The following is a 16,611-nucleotide window of genomic DNA, read 5'->3' on the forward strand; positions in this document are numbered from 1 at the left end:
CCTGGTAAGCATAACACACACAAAAGAAAATTACAGACTACTATCTCTGATGAATACAATGTAAAAAATCTTTAATATTTTTCTAGGAAATCCAATACAACAATTAATTAGAAACATTACACATCATGATCAAATGGGTTTCATTTCAGGGGCACAAGAATGTTTCAACATACACAATACAATCAATATGATACACCACAAAACCACATAAGATAAAATATACAAATCATACGATTGTATTAATACATGCAAAAAAGCATTTGACAAGATGTAACATCTATTTATGATTAAAACACTTAATAAACTGGGTATAGAAGGAAAATACCTTAACATAACACAGGCGATATATGACAAGACCTCAGCTAATATCATAACTAACAGTGAAAAACAGAAGCCATTCACTCTACATTCAGGAACAAAAGAGGGTTGTACTCTATCACCACTGCTTTTCAAAATTGCATTGGAAGTCCTAGCCAAAGCAATCAGGGAAGAGAAAGAAACAAAAGGCATCCAAATTCGGAATGAAGAAGTTAAATTGTCACTTTTTGCAGATGACATGATGTAATATATAGAAAAACCCTAGAGACTCCACCAAAAACCTATTAGAAACAATAAACAAATACAGTAAAGTTGCTGGCTACAAAAGCAATGTACAAAAATACATTGCATTCCTATATACTAACAATGAAATTTCAGAAAAAGAAATGAAAAACACAATGGCTTTGCACTTAAAAAAAAAAGAATACAATACCTAGGTATTAACTTAAGAAAGATGTGAAGGAACTATGCACTGAAAAGCATGACATTTTTTAAAGAAATTGAAGAAGACACAAAGAAATGGAAAAACATTCCGTGCTCATGGATTGGAAGAATCAACAGGGTTAAAATGGCCCTATTTCCAAAAGCAATATACACATTTAATGCAATCCTCATCATAATCCCACTGGCATTTTATTAGAAAAATAGAACAAGAGATGATCATGTTTTCATGGAATCACAAAAGACCCTGAACAGCAAAAGCAGTCCTAAGAAAAAACAATAAGGCTGGAGGTACCACCCTCCCTGACTTCAGTTTGTAATACAGAGCAAAAATAATCAAAACAGCATGGTGTTGGCAGAAAAACAGAAACAGAAACCAATGTAATAGAACTGAAAACCCAGAAAAAAAACCACATATATATGGGCAGAAAATTTTCAACAAAGGAGCCAAAAACATACAATGGAGAATAAAAAAAAAAAAAAACCTCTTCAATAAATGGTGCTGGGAAAATTGGAAAGGCACGTGCAAAATAATGAAACTAGACTGCTATGTGTCTCCGTGTACCAAAATTAACTCAAAATGGATCAAAGATCTAACATAAATTCTGAAACAATAACCTGCATCGAAGAAAGCATAGGTACTAACCTTATGGACCTTGGGTTTAAAGAGGATTTTATGAATTTGATTTCAAAGGCAAGAGAAGTGAAAGCTAAAATAAATGAATGGGACTATATCAAAGTAAAAAGTTTCTGCACAGCAAAAGAAAACATCAATAAAACAAAGAGACAACCAACCAAATGAGTGAAAATATTTGCAAACAACACCTCCTATAAGGGGATAATATCCAAATACATAAGGAACTCATACAACTCAACAAGAAAAAGACAAACTATCCAATTAAAAAATGGGTAGAATGCTGAACACAAACTTCTCCCAAGTCATATAAATGGCCAGGAGATATATGAAAAAATGTTCAACTTCACTAGCTATTAGGAAAATGCAAATGGAAACCACAATGAGATATCACCTCACCCCAGTTAGAATGGCTGTCATCAACAAGACAAATAATAACAAGTGCTGGAGAGGTTGTGGAGAAAAAGGAACCCTCATACATTGTTTGTGGCAATGTAAATTTGCACAGCCACTATGGAAAATTGTAGGGAGGTTCCTCCCAAAATTAAGAATAAAACTACCATATGACCCAACAATCTGTCTACTGGGTATCTACCCCAAAAATCTGAAAACATTTATCTGTAAAGATATATGTACTCCAATGTTCATTATAACATTATTTATGGTGGCCAAGAAATGGAAACAACTAAAGTGTCCTTTGATAGATTATTTGATAAAGAAGATGTGGTATATATACACAACAGAATACTAATCTTGTACAGCAAAAGATGAAATACTTGCATTTGCGACAATGTGGATGGATCTTGAGATTATTATGCTAAGTGAAATAAGACAGAAAAAGTTGAGGACCACATGACTTCACTCAAATGTGGGATATAAAACTGAAAGCAACAAAGGAAAAATACACACAAATAAAGATATAAGATCTCCTAGACACAGACAACATTTTAGTGATTACCAGAGGGTAAAGGGAAGGGGAGACGGTAGAAGATGTGTAAAGGGGGTGAAATATATGGTGATGGAAGGATAACTAATTTTGCATGCTGAACACATAATGTAATAAATAGATGATCTTTTATAGAATTGTACACTAGAAACCCATGTAGTTTGGTTAACCATTGTCACCCCAATACATTTTAATTAAAAAATGGTCAACTTCACTAACTATTAGAGCAATGCAAATCAATACCACAATGAGATGTTACCTCACACCAGTTAGAACGTCTGTTATCAACAAGACAAATAACAAGTGTTGGAGAGGCTGTGGAGAAAAATACGTTCTCATACACTGTTGGTGGGAATACGTATTGGTGTAGCCGCTATGGAAGGCTATGTGGAGGTTCCTCAAAAAATTAAGAATAGAATTGCCATATGACACAACAATCCCTCTCCTGGGTATCTACCCAGAAAATCTGAAGACATTTATTTGTAAAAATTTATGTACTCCTGTGTTCACTGCAGCTTTATTTATGGTGGCCAAGACATAGAAACAACAAAAGTGTCCTTGGATAGATGATTGGATAAAGAGGATGTGGTATACATACACAATGGAATACTACTCTGCCAAAAGAAAAGATGAAATACTGCCATTTGTGACAACATTGTTGGATCTTGAGATTATTATGCTAAGCAAAATCAATTAGACAGAAAAAGTCAAGAACCATATGACTTCACTCATATGTGGCATATAAAACTGAAAGCAACAAAGGAACAAGACACACAAATAATGAAACAAAAACTCATAAACACAGGCAACAGTTTAGTGGTTACCAGAGGGTAAGGGGGGAGGGACCATGGTAGAAGAAGGTCAAGTGGGTCAAATATATGGTGATGGAAGATCTGACTCTGAGCACTAAGCACAGAATGTGCTCACATAGATGATGTATTATAGAATTGTACATTTGTAACCTATGTAGTTTTGTTTACCATTGTCACCCCAATAAATTTTAATTTTAAAAAGTGTTTAGGCATCAGGAAGTAATAGCAATTATTAAGTATATATGCACTTACCAACAGAGCCAATAAGATATAAATAAAAAACTCTCAGAGTTGAGAAGATAAATAGATAATTTATTATGAAAATTGCAGAATTAAATATTCACTATTCAATAATATACAAAGCAAATAGGCAGCATATTAAAGAGAAAATAGAAGACCTGAAAAATGCTATAAACCAATCAGACCAGAGAGATATGTACAGAACACTCCACCCATCAAGAGTAAAACACATATTCTTTTCAAGAGCCCCTGAACCATTTTTCAGAATATAAAATATTCAAAACCATAAAACAATTATTAATAAATTTAAGATGATTCAAATTATAGAAATTACATTCTCTGATGACAATGGAATTCAATTAGAAATCAATAACAAAATAAAGTTTAAGAAATTTTACAAGTATATTGTAATTAAACAAAATACATCTAAATAACTAATGAGTAATAAAGAAAAGAGAATATTGAGGAGATAACTGCACTGACATGTTTGTTGTGGCATTGTTTACAATAGTCAAGATATGGAAACAACCTAAATATCTATCAACAGATGAATGGATAAAAAAGATGTCTCTCTCTCTCTCTCTCTCTCTCTCTCTCTCTCTCTCTCTCGCGGGCATGCGCAGGAATATCATTCAGCCATGAGAAAGAAGGAAATCGTACCATTTGTTACAACATGTATGGTCTTTGGGGGACATTATGTAAAATGGGATAAGTCACACATACAAAGCCAATTGCTACATATAATCACTTACATGGGGAATCTGAAAAAGCTGAACTCACAAAAACAGAGAGCAGAATGGTGATTACCAGGGGCTAGTGGGTAGAGGGATTTGGGAGATGTTTAAAGGTACAAATTTGGAACCAGTATATTATAAGTTTTCAAGATCTAATGAAGACCATAGTGATTATAGACAATAATACTGTATTAAAATTTTCAAAGTTAATAAGAGACTAGATCTCAATTGTTTCCATCACCAAAAAAATGATAATTATATGACATGATACATGTATTAGCTAACAATATGAGTGTGATCGTGTTGTAATATGTAAATGTATTAAATTAACATTTTGTACACCTTAAGTTTATACAGTATTATATGTCAATTATGTCTCAATTTAAAAAGTTAGGCATATAGATCTTATGTGTTTTCTACCATAATAAAAATAAAAGAAAGTTGAATGGTACTCCTGAAAATGATCTACAGACTCAAAGCTATTCCAATCAACATCCGAGCTGACTTCTTTGCATAAATTAACAAACTGACTCTAAATTTCATACTGAAATGTAATGGACCTAGAGCAAAACAGTCTTTAGAAAATATTTATAAATATAATTAGAGGACACTAGCTTCCTGATTTCAAATTTTCCTGCAAAACAGTATAATCAAGATACTGAGGTACTGGTATAAGTGTAAACATGTGTTTCAATTGAATAGAATTGAGAGTCCAGAAATAAAACCACACAGTTATTGTCAATTATGATTTTTGACAAGATCACAAAGACAATTCAATGGAGAAATGAATATTGTTTTCAAGAATGGCACAAGTACAAGACATTCACATACAATAGAATGAATTTGGACTCTTCACACTATACACAAAAATTAACTCAAAATGGATCAAAGACCTAAATGTAAGAGCTAAAACTATAATACTCCTAGATGGATACATAGGTATAAATTTTCATGACATTGGATAAGGCAATGGCTTCTTAGATAACAAACCAAAAGCAAAAGTAACAAAAAAAGATAAATTAAATTTCATCAAAATTTAAAACTTTTGCACTTCAAAGGACACCATAAGTGAAGTTAAAAGAAAACCTGTGTAATGGGAGAAAATATTTGCAAATTATATATCTGATAAGACACTTGTATCTATAGTACATAAAACCACTTACAATTCAGTAAAAAAAAAACTAAAAAAAAACACAATCAATTAAATGACCCAACTAAAAATGGAGAAGTAATTTGAACAGATATTTCTCCAGAGACATGTTCAACAAACACTTGAAAAGATGCTCAACATCATTACTCATTAGGGAAATGCAAATCTAAACCAAAATGAGAAACCATGACACATGCAATAGAATGACTACATAAGAAAGACAGGCAGTGGCAAGTATTGGATAAGATGTGGAGAATGGGAACCCTTATACATTGCTTATAAAAATGTGAAATGTAGTAACTGGGAAACAGTATGGCAATTTCTCAAAATTTAAACATAGAATTACCATGTGTCCTATTGATTTTAGTCCTAGATATATACCCAAAGGAACTGAAAACATTTGTCCACAGATAAACTCGCACATAAATGTATATAGAAGCATGATTCTAATAGCCACAACTTGAAAATAATCCAATATCCATCAACCAATCAATGGATAAACAAAATGTGATATAGAAGTTCAGACAATTAAGTTTGTGAACTCATCCTAGAAAAAGTGCTACATACCTCATTGCTGAATATCACTATGGTTACATTTGAAGCACCCCCTTTGGGAAGCTATGCACCAACCCAGTGATTAGTTCACACTTCAAAGCAGTTTGGGAACTCTTTCTGGAATGGCCATCAGAGCTGGTGTCATATTACACTTGATGTCCTGAATGTCATCAAAATATTTTCCTTGAAGTATTTCTTTTATCTTTGGGTAAAGAAAGAAGTCATTGGGGGTGAAATCAGGTGAGTAAGGAAAGTTGTTCCAATACAGTTATTTGTTTACTGGCTAAAAACTCCCTCACAGACAGTGCTGTGTGAGCTGGTACATTGTTGTGATGCAAGAGCCATGAATTGTTGCTGAAAAGTTCAGGTCATCTAACTTTTTCATGGAGCCTTTTCAGCACTTCCAATTAGTAAATTTAGTTAACTGTTTGTCCAGTTGGTACAAATTCATAATGAATGATCCCTCTGATATAAAAAAAAGTTAGCAACATTGTTGCAACAAGTACACAAACTTAATTGTCAGATTTCGTATTTATACACTGAAAGATTGTTAAGCTGTACAAAAGAATTAAATATTAATTTACGCTACAACATGGATGTATTTTGAACATATTATGCTAAGTGAAAGAAGCCAGACCGAAAGGTAATACTGGGATGCCATCTATATAAAATATCCAGAATAGGGAAATCCATAGACAGAAATTAGATTAGTCATTGCCAAGACCTGAGAATAAAAGGAAATGGGAAGTAACTGCTTATAGATACAGGGTTTGTTTTAGGGATAATGCAAACATTCTTGAATAGATAGCAGTGATTGTGGCACAATTCAGAATCCACTGAAAACTACTGAAATGTGCACTTCACAAGTGAAATTTTATGACATGTGAACTACATCTAAATAAATATGGTATTTATATAATGCCAAAAGAGAAAGAGACTATCACCATAGATATGATCTAGAGATCACAAAGCCACCCTTGCCACAACCATTGCTATTACTTCCAGAGTTGCCTCTTGATACCCATGAAATTTGTAATTAGCCTGCAAAAATCTGAGTTCAACCACTACAATTGTTTCTCAGTCTTTACACATCTGTGATTTTGTTTGCCAACATATATAGCAGCAGAAAGAAGCTCCTGTCTCCTTTCTGCTTAATTGGTGGAATCTCATTCTCATCAGGACTAACTGAAAAGAAATATGAGGTATGTAACATTTTGTTTTTGCTTCCCATACTATGCATTACAAGAAGTGAAGGGTAGATTGTTGGTTGGAGTGATCCAATACTCAGTAACCCACCATAGAAGGCTTCTCCAGAAATATGACATTTAAGCTGCAACTTCAGTAATGAGAAGGGACCACCAACCACTAGCCATGTAAAAATCTGGAGGAAAAACATTCCAGGTACTGGGAGTAACATGTATGAGAACACTGAAGTGAGAGACTATCTTGCTTAAGTTCAGAAAGAAAGCCTTTGTATCTCTATGTCTCTTAATAGCCATTGAATTCATATTTTTGTCTCTCAATGCTACATTCTAGAAAATTTCTTCTGAAATTTCTTCAAGTTTACCAGCTGCATCTTCAGCTATATCAATTTTTTATGAAATGAATCCACTGATATTAAAATTTTCTCTTATTGCATATTTTTATTTCTAGCAGAGTTCTATTTGTCATGTTTTCAAATCTATAGATCATTTAAATATGTATCCGGCCCCTTGTTGTATATTAATTTTTTAAACTTAAGTTTTCATATTTTATATATTTCATATAGTCAGTCTGATAATTTAAGTATTTGAAGAGTTTATTAATCTGGTTTTTTTCTGCCTATATTTTTCTTGGTTTTAACTCATGGTGCCTTATTTTCTTATGCATGTGTGTTTTTGAATGGGTGATGCTTGTTGTCCTTGAAAAATAGTTTTAGAGGATTTGAGGTCTAGGATGAAATGCTCTCCTCCAGAGAGGATTTATGGTGACTTCTATAATATGCCTAAGGACACTCACTACAAGTTCAGGATCACTTTATACTATAATCACATCTTGAGATTATTTTTGGCCTACTTAGTTGATGTGAATTTGGGCTATAAACCCAAAGGAGGGCCAACTTGTAGTTATAATTTCCCAGGGATGTCCCCTCAGAACACCTGTTAACTTGCTCACTTGGGTATTAAGAAAAAATTTTGTGTTCCCGTGGGAAGTGGGTAATGGATTTACTTTTTAGGGAACTTTTACCCTCAGAGTATAGATTTTTGGAATCCATATTTTATTAGGAAGAGGTTCTCTTATGATACCCTCTAAAGGAGGGAGGTACTAAAGTTTTACCTCAATCTAGAAGCTCATGTTCACCAGGAAAGGCAAATACTTGAGAGGAAAAAAATTACTTCACTGCTCTACTTTCTTTTCTGGGTTCTCAATGAGAATTAGATTTCAGCAGTCTAATTCCTTAGGGTGTTGTCTGCTCCTCAAGTGCTTTAGGTTTGTCTTTTGTGTAGGTTGTGTGTGCCCTTCTGTTTTAATTTAGCCTTGATTGCCATTGGCACATCTATTGGAAGGAAGACCCTTAAGCTGATTAGATGTGAGGACAGGCTATGACTACAGTGGGACTCTCCTAGAGAGCAGGATTTGCTTTCGCAGGACTCTGGTACCTGCTGAGTCTGTCCTTTGGGTGTGCCATTTGTGAAGTTTTTTATGTGGTATACTGGTGTGGTCTGATGCTTGCCACTGGGTGTGTTGTTTCAGGGACGTCTTTGGAGTGGCTCTGGTGCAGGTCAGTTGTTATTTCTGCCCAACCCAGGGCCACTTGGTATAAGATACAAAGTAATATGCAGATGGTTGCCACTTGTGCTGGGTTTTTAGGTGTCTGGGTAAGGCCAAGTTGTGAACTGAGGCTGGCCCCCAGTAGCACCAGCTTGGGGCTGCTTAGGAAGAGGTATGGGGCACACCAAGGCCAGATGCTGCTGGTTTTGGATCTATGATCTTTTTAGACATTATAGGAAAGTCTGAAGCATGAGCCTAAAGAAGCCTTTTGTATGGAAAAGCCACTGGAAATAGCTTGGGTGGGCCTGCAAGTTGGATGTGGTGGCATCTCAGGGAATCACCAGGGTGAGGAGGACAAACAGTGTTGGCCAGGTTGATGGAGACTCAGACATGGTGCCACCTGTGTGTAGGCAAGTGGTCAACAATGGAATAATAGCTTCTGCCAGCACTTTTGTCTGGGTGAAAGCTGCCTCTCCAGCCCTCGCCCTGCAGCCAGACAATTCTCCCAACCAACCCCACCCCATATGTTTCTGGTATCTTTTAAGCTGCCACTCCAGTACTGGAGCTCAGAGCAAATGAGTCTGTCAGCAAGTAAGTCTGTGCCTGGGCCCTTTAAGAGGAGTTCTTGGGACCCCAGCTGCCTTCCATTTCACTCAACCACAATCTCCACTGGTTTTCACAGCCAGAAGTTGTGGGGACTTCTCTTTCCAGAACTGGAGCTCTGAGCTGGGGACACTGGTGTGGGCCTGGAACACTTCACTCCTCAGGGGGGCCTACACAGCCCAGATATGCTTCCCAGTTTTTAACTGCCACATGTGGGTGTGGGACCAGCCCTTCAGCATCTTTGTCCCTCTGACTAGTGCTTCTTTTGTATATCATTAGTTGTAGGACTTCTTTTCAGCTAGACTTCAGGCAATTCTAAATGATGGTTGTTCTGTAGTTTAGTTGTAATTCTAATGTGATTGTGGGAGGAGGTGAGCACAGCATTTACCTATTCCATCATCTGGACCAGCATCCTCTCATTTCTCTTTGGATAAAGTTCAAAATAGTGACTGACCATGACTTTCCTAGACATGCATTATCTCAGCAACTTGGTGGTCTCGTCTACCATCACTTCCTCTTGCTTACCATGTTCTAGGAAGTTTTCTTTTCTCCATGGAAATGTCTTCTTGTCCCAGGGTGTTCAAAAATACTACTTCCCTTGTCTGTAACAATGCCCTCCTCCTCCTCCTTTCTTCTGACTAACTTATTGTTTAGGTCTCAGCTCAAATGTCACTTCTTGAAAGAAGCTTTCCTTCATTACTTCAATCTGAATTATATATACAATTATATGTTTTCATATGACTGTAATTTTCCTTCATCAAATGCAATTAAATAATTATTTAGATAATTGTTTAACGTGGATTTTGTTTGCCAAACTGGAAGCTCCTTAATGTTAGCAACTCTGTTTTGTTCATGAGTGAGTTCAGACCAATTTGATTTCTCAATTTGTGCACATCACCTTATCTGTGATTACTCCTTTTCATAGCATACTAATGAAATGATTCATGGTACATTTCAGATCCCATCTGTTAGAGCTCTTTAAACACCTCGTCATTCAGCCAGAGCAGGAAGCAACACTGACAATATAATCTCAATGCCCTTCATGATTAGATTCTCTCCACTCAAAAATCAAATAGTTTCTATTTTTACTTTGTATTTATAAAATTGTTTGCACAAAAAGAGTTCTTATAAAATCCTTAATTATAATTTTGAAACCTGCAACTTTCACAAACTACTGCAGCAAAAAAGTTTTCCAAGCAGCCTGTTTTCCTTATACCAAATAAAACATTTGAATAATATTTCTGAACATCAGTATGGCTAGTTTCATGACAATAAGAGTTTATTCTGAATAATTGAGACTTTCACCTGCCCCGAACATCCAGATGATCAAATGATCTAGTATAGTGCTTCCCAAACTAACTCTTGTGAAGAATCTTTATTTTTAACATTCAATCTGTGACAAAAGTATAATTTTGTTAAATATAATTAAATGAATTACTAAAATGTGAAATTTAAAACACACACATATACAAAATTCAAGTCCACCTATTACATTTGGATGTTGTCCATGTCAATTTGCCATAAAATTGTCTAAATTGTTTTTCTTAATTTTCATTTTTATCTTGCCATGGGTCAGTTCACAAACCCGGCCCGGTACTCAGACATTCAATGAGTAGCACTGATAGAATTCATTTGATCAGTGCTTCTCAAATTTTAATGTGCATATTAATTACCTAGGAATCTTGTTAATATGAACATTCTAACAGATCTGGAATTGGGTTTGAGGTTTGGCTTTCTAGCAAGTTACCAGGTTAAGTCTATAATGCTGCTGGTATGTAAATCACAAGTTCAGCAACAAGTCATTAGATTATAAGCTTTCTGAGGAAAAGATTGTGGATATTAATTTCTGTATTTCTAGGGCCCATCACAATAGGTGCAAAAGAAAATTTTGATGTGTAGAGAAGTGATGCCCTTGATGAACTTGCAACTTCCATGGATCTTTCAACTGTTTTATTTTTTCAATTACAGCTCACATTTAGTATTATTTTATATTTATTTCAGGTGTACAGCATGGAATCTGTTGCAGTAGATGATGTAGATTCAAAAACTCCTCTCCTTGATACAGCTCTGTAAATTTTGTATATCTTTTAATTTTAATTTCATTTTTATAGTAATTCATTTTAATGTATTTTACAAAAGTATACATTTGCTACAAACTGGATATTGAAAAAGAGAATCTTCACCACTGTCTGCTGCTACAACCAAAAAGTTATGAAATTTTTTTCAAATAAAAGTTTTCCAAAGAACTACTTGGACTGTTTTTCTTTTTTATTCAACCCAGGTTTGGATGTTGCAACCCAGGTTTGGATGTCAGATTTCATGTAATTTGAGTCTGTCATTTACTCTAAACTCATGGAGGTGTATCAAGGAGAGGTGTCCTTGAATCTACATGGTCTACTGCAACACTGATTCTATAACAGTAATGAGGGATGGTGTTTCTCAAACAGGTAAAAGATTAATTGTTTTCAATGCACTGTTACTGCAGCTAGCACTTTGAATAAATATTGAAATTCTGTATTTTTTTTTTTTGTTTTTGTTCTTTTCCTCCTTGCATTGAGCTTACCACATTGACTGGTTTAACTTGTGAAGTTGATTATACATAGAAAATAGAATGAGTATGATAGGGTAGGAGCAACTAGGCAGCAAAGCCCCGTGAAAACTGTTCTGAGTATTTTCTTAATAATTTCAATAATACGTTATCTTTAAGGCATGGCATTTTACCAAGTTTGTGACTCATGTCACTGTCACTAAGTTTTTCCTCTGTTTTATACATACTTTCTTTTGGCAAATTGTGACATGGTGGTTTTAGCAAAAGAGCTTTCAAAAAGCTTATTAAAAGACTTATGCGTATTCTCCAGCTTCAAATAATTCTGTCAAAATCTGATTTGAAATGTAACAGACAAGTGAACCTGTTCTTTGAATTATAGCAAATGGCTTTCAAAATGAGGTGGGAGAAGGACTGAATAAAACACATTGTATTCCACTAGTCATGTAAGAATCCATCACCATTTTAAATGACAATGCTTGATGCTTGCATACTTGCTGAAGGTGTTCTTTAAAAAGGCCCCATATATCTTTGATGCCCTGGGACTCCTCTACATTTCTTTCTCCTTTGGAGCCTTTGCATCTTTGCTTACCAAAATATACTACATAAACTGAGAACAGTCTTAGAGGATCTTTAGTGTCAATAAAAAACAGCTTTATATTTCCTTAGAAGACACTCAAGGTATTGCCTATTGGTGTCTGAATCAATCAATAGCACTTTTCATACTTGTGACATTTATGCTATTATTTTGTAACTTAGGTTTTTAAATTAATTATTCAAGAGTCCAATTATTTCCTTTATCCCTTTATTTTTGGGAAAATGTGGACTACTTTAAGGAATGTTAGGTATAATAGTAAGAAACTCATAGAAATTATCAAAATATGCATAATATATCTTTTCAGATTATTTCAAATCTGCCTCCCCGACTAGATGTAAGCACCATGGGGGTAGGGACCTTTCCTGTTTTGGTTCCTGCTGTAATTCTAGCATCTAGAACAGTGTGTGGCTCATAGAAGATGTTTAATAAATATTTATTTAATAAGTGTTCAATTATTGTTTCAAACAGTATGCTCAAGTATAGACATGTTTAATCGATATCTAGATAGATAGATAGATAGATAGATAGATAGATAGATAGATAGATAGATAGATGATAGATAAACATAAAATAAATTAGCCTGGTTTATAATATTCCTGAATTTAAGCAACATTTAAAAAATTAAGGAGAGGCTAATGAATGTATGCATTTTAAAACATGCTTACATACATCCAATATGTTACCTTTCTTACTAATCCTTAATATGTCACTCACAGCCTGATCTAACTTTGGCTTTAGCCATATATTACATTAAAATGCTTCTGTCCAACTTATTCTGAAACTCATCTTAGAGTCAAATCATTCCTATCTCTGGTGGTACACAGGTTTAAAACTTAGCTCAGGTCTATTTGGGAGGAACAGCATTCCGTTGTTACTAGCCCCAAAGTCTTTGTGCCCAATGCTTCAAAAAACAAACTCAAAATATCAGAGTTTGGAGTAAGGAAAGATTTATTGACCAACAAGGTGCCAAATCGAGAAGATGGGAGCTCTAGTAGTTCCTCAAATCCATTTTAAGAAAGTACCAAGTTCAGGCTTCTTTTATGTCTAGGGAAGGGAAAATGGGAGGGGCATGAGATGGTTGATGACCACAAACATCTGGGTAAGAGCAGAGGTTGAAAAAACTGGAGAAATCTCTAAAACTCTTTGTTCCCAGTCTGTTGACCCTTGCTGATCTGAGTCTGATTTCAAGGTTCCTGCAAGTCTTTGATAAATAATTGTTATTTTTGTACACTTTTCCCCCACCTCCTCAGGAGAGGCAACTTCTGGCAAGGGACTGTTCTTTTAAAAACTCAACATGCACAACATGGATGGATCTTGAGAGTGTAATGCTGAGCGAAATAAGTCAGACAGAAAAAGCAGAGAACCATGTGATTTCACTGATATGTGGTATATAAACCAAAACAACAAAAGAACAAGACAAACAAATGAGAAACAGAAACTCATAGACACAGACAATGGTTTGGTGGTTGCCAGAGGGTAAGGGGGGTGGGGGGTGGGGGGTGGGAGATGTGGGTAAGGGGGATCGAATATATGGTGATGGAAGGAGAACTGACTCTGGGTGATGAACACACAACGGGATTTATAGATGATGTAATACAGAATTGTACACCTGAAATCTATGTAATTTTACTAACAACTGTCACCTCAATAAATTTAATAAAAAAAAAAAAAAAAAAAAAAAAAAAAAAAAAAAAAAAAACTCAACATGCAAGATGCAAGCAGAATTCCTCTAACAATTAGCATGTCTAGAGCAGGAGCTATTATCTTGAAGACAATGAGAATAATGCAAGATGGAATAGGTGAAGTCAGAGAGAGCTAGCATTTCATTCCATTACACTGCTACCAATAGTGGGTTACTTACACGGAAAAAATCATTTTTTGAACTGCCTGTATAATTGCATCAAATTGAAGTAAACCTTCATATTACATAAGGAAAACTAAGAGCACACCTGTGACATCTTCTACTCCCACCTCTACCCCCACTCCTAACCAGAAAGCCACTCTTTATCCTGCTTTTAAAGAAAAACATGACATTTTCCATCCGCAAAGCAATCTCTATTTGGAGTTATTAAATAGTGGTTAGCAATATCTTGGCAGCCTATAACTTCTAATGCTTGCCACTGATGCACATTGCTTTCTGAAAAAGTATACATCTATTGCCAAAGAACAATCCACTTTGAACAGAAATCTGAAATGATATCAATGGTCCTACTTCCCTCTCTTTGTCCTCACTTTGCTCAAGCCACAACAACTTCTTTGCTGTCTCCAAGAACATCCCAAGAACAATTATGTCTTCCCTACATGTTTTTCTTCATAGTACTTATCATGATCTCTCATTCCATAGGTTTTACTTATTCTTTTACAGTCTGTGCCTTCCCTCTTTTTTATTTAAGAAACGCATATATTACTTATTATGTGCTGCATTTTACAAACAATAACTCTTCAATCCTTATAATCATTGTGCGAGGTAGACATTGTTCGTACACTTATTTTGTAAATGAAGAATGTAACCAATAATAGATTAACTTGAATAAGGTCATACAAATACTAAGTGATGGAGTTGGAATTCATATGCAGATAATTTGTCCCCAGAGTCCATGCCTTTAAACAATATAGTATACTTAGAATATAATCCTTGTGAGGGTAGAGGTTTTTGAGTTTTTTGTTTGGTGGTGTATTTACAGTACGTAGAAGAGTGGTTGGCTCATAGTAGGTTCTCAATAAATATTTTCTGAATACATTAATGTATAAGGGATGACATCATAAAAATGGTGGTGTGAGGTGAGCCTCTTGAAACCTCCCCTGGAATTTACAACAAGTTGAACAACTATAATTCCACAACGAACTCCCTGTGCAGCAGATAGACAAGAATAAGAGACGAGCAACTGAAATCATCTAAAGGTGGGCAAATTGGGCCAACGGGGGAGGAGGGAAGCAAGAAGTGCAGAGATGCGGGTCGCATGGGCGCAGGACACAGACATAGCTCCAAACTCCCAGCATTCCAGAGCTATTGCAGGCATGAGAGAGGGAAGAATTCAGACTGCTAGCACTCTGCTTACAGCCCACAGTCACGCCTGAGGGATCAGCATATACCACGGCTCACAGCAGTGACCTTGGAGTAAACACTGAGGGAAGAAGGGTGAAAACAGAAGTTTAAGCCATCACTGTCAAACAGAAAATGGAAGGCTTAGGCATGGAGGCTAGCCAATGCCTCCCAACACTCCAAGAGCTCACCCCACCACACCTGCACAGTGTCAGAAGCAGAACGGTAGAAGTGTCAGATCAAAAGAACAGAATATTGCGAGTACTGAGAACTGTGGCCTGAAGCCATGGAATCCCAGCCAGACTAGGTCTGACAAAGAGGAAAGAGCCCTGGGGACTGTGTTGGTGGTCACCACCATTGCTCACAGACATCTCTCCTAGCCCACCCTGCCCCTGCCCACACCTGTGTGGGCGGATCCCTGCAGAGGTAAAGAGAGCCTCTGAAAAATGCAACCACTGAATCTGGTACAGGAAGAGCTTCAGAGCATAAGAACATTTCCACAACCCCCAACAGAGGCGGTGCCCTGAGACCCAGGCAACCCACTAACATAGGAGAAGCCTACCTTCCAGGAAATCCCTATATTGTGTGAGAAGTTGAAATAGTGAGAGAAAATGTAACACTACAGTGTGAGAGAGAATTAAATGTTGCAATTGGAAAGAAAATAGACCATTCCACCAACATTTATGGGAAAGCAAAGCAAAGACCTCTTCCAAACAACCAGTCCCAGAACTAACTCTTGAAGATGCCTAGTAAGAGAAATAATAATTCACTAAGTGACATGAATAACCCAGGTAACAAGACAGATCAGAAAGAAAATGAAATGTCTCCAGAAAATGAACTTAAAGACATGGAAAATGTGATTTAAATGACAGAGAATTCAAGATTACAGTTCTGAAAATACTCAACAAGACGCAAGAAAACACAGAAAGGCAGTTTAATGAACTCAGAGAAAAAAAATCTACAAGAACTTCATCGGGACGGGGTGGTGGCTCAGGCAGTTGGAGCACAATGCTCCTAATACTGAAGGCTGACGATCAGATTCCTACATGGACCAGTAGGCTCTCAAGCACAAGGTTGATGGTTCGATTCCTCAACTCCCACAAGAGATGGTAGGATCTGCCCCCTGCAACTAAGATTGAGCATGGCACTTTGAGATGAGCTGCAGCTGAACTCCCAGATGGCTCAGTTGGTTGGAGCACGTCCTCTCAACGACAAGGTTGCCAGTTTGACTCTTGCAAGGG

Source organism: Rhinolophus sinicus, chromosome X (assembly GCF_036562045.2).
Source record: "Rhinolophus sinicus isolate RSC01 chromosome X, ASM3656204v1, whole genome shotgun sequence".
Taxonomy (NCBI): domain Eukaryota; kingdom Metazoa; phylum Chordata; class Mammalia; order Chiroptera; family Rhinolophidae; genus Rhinolophus; species Rhinolophus sinicus.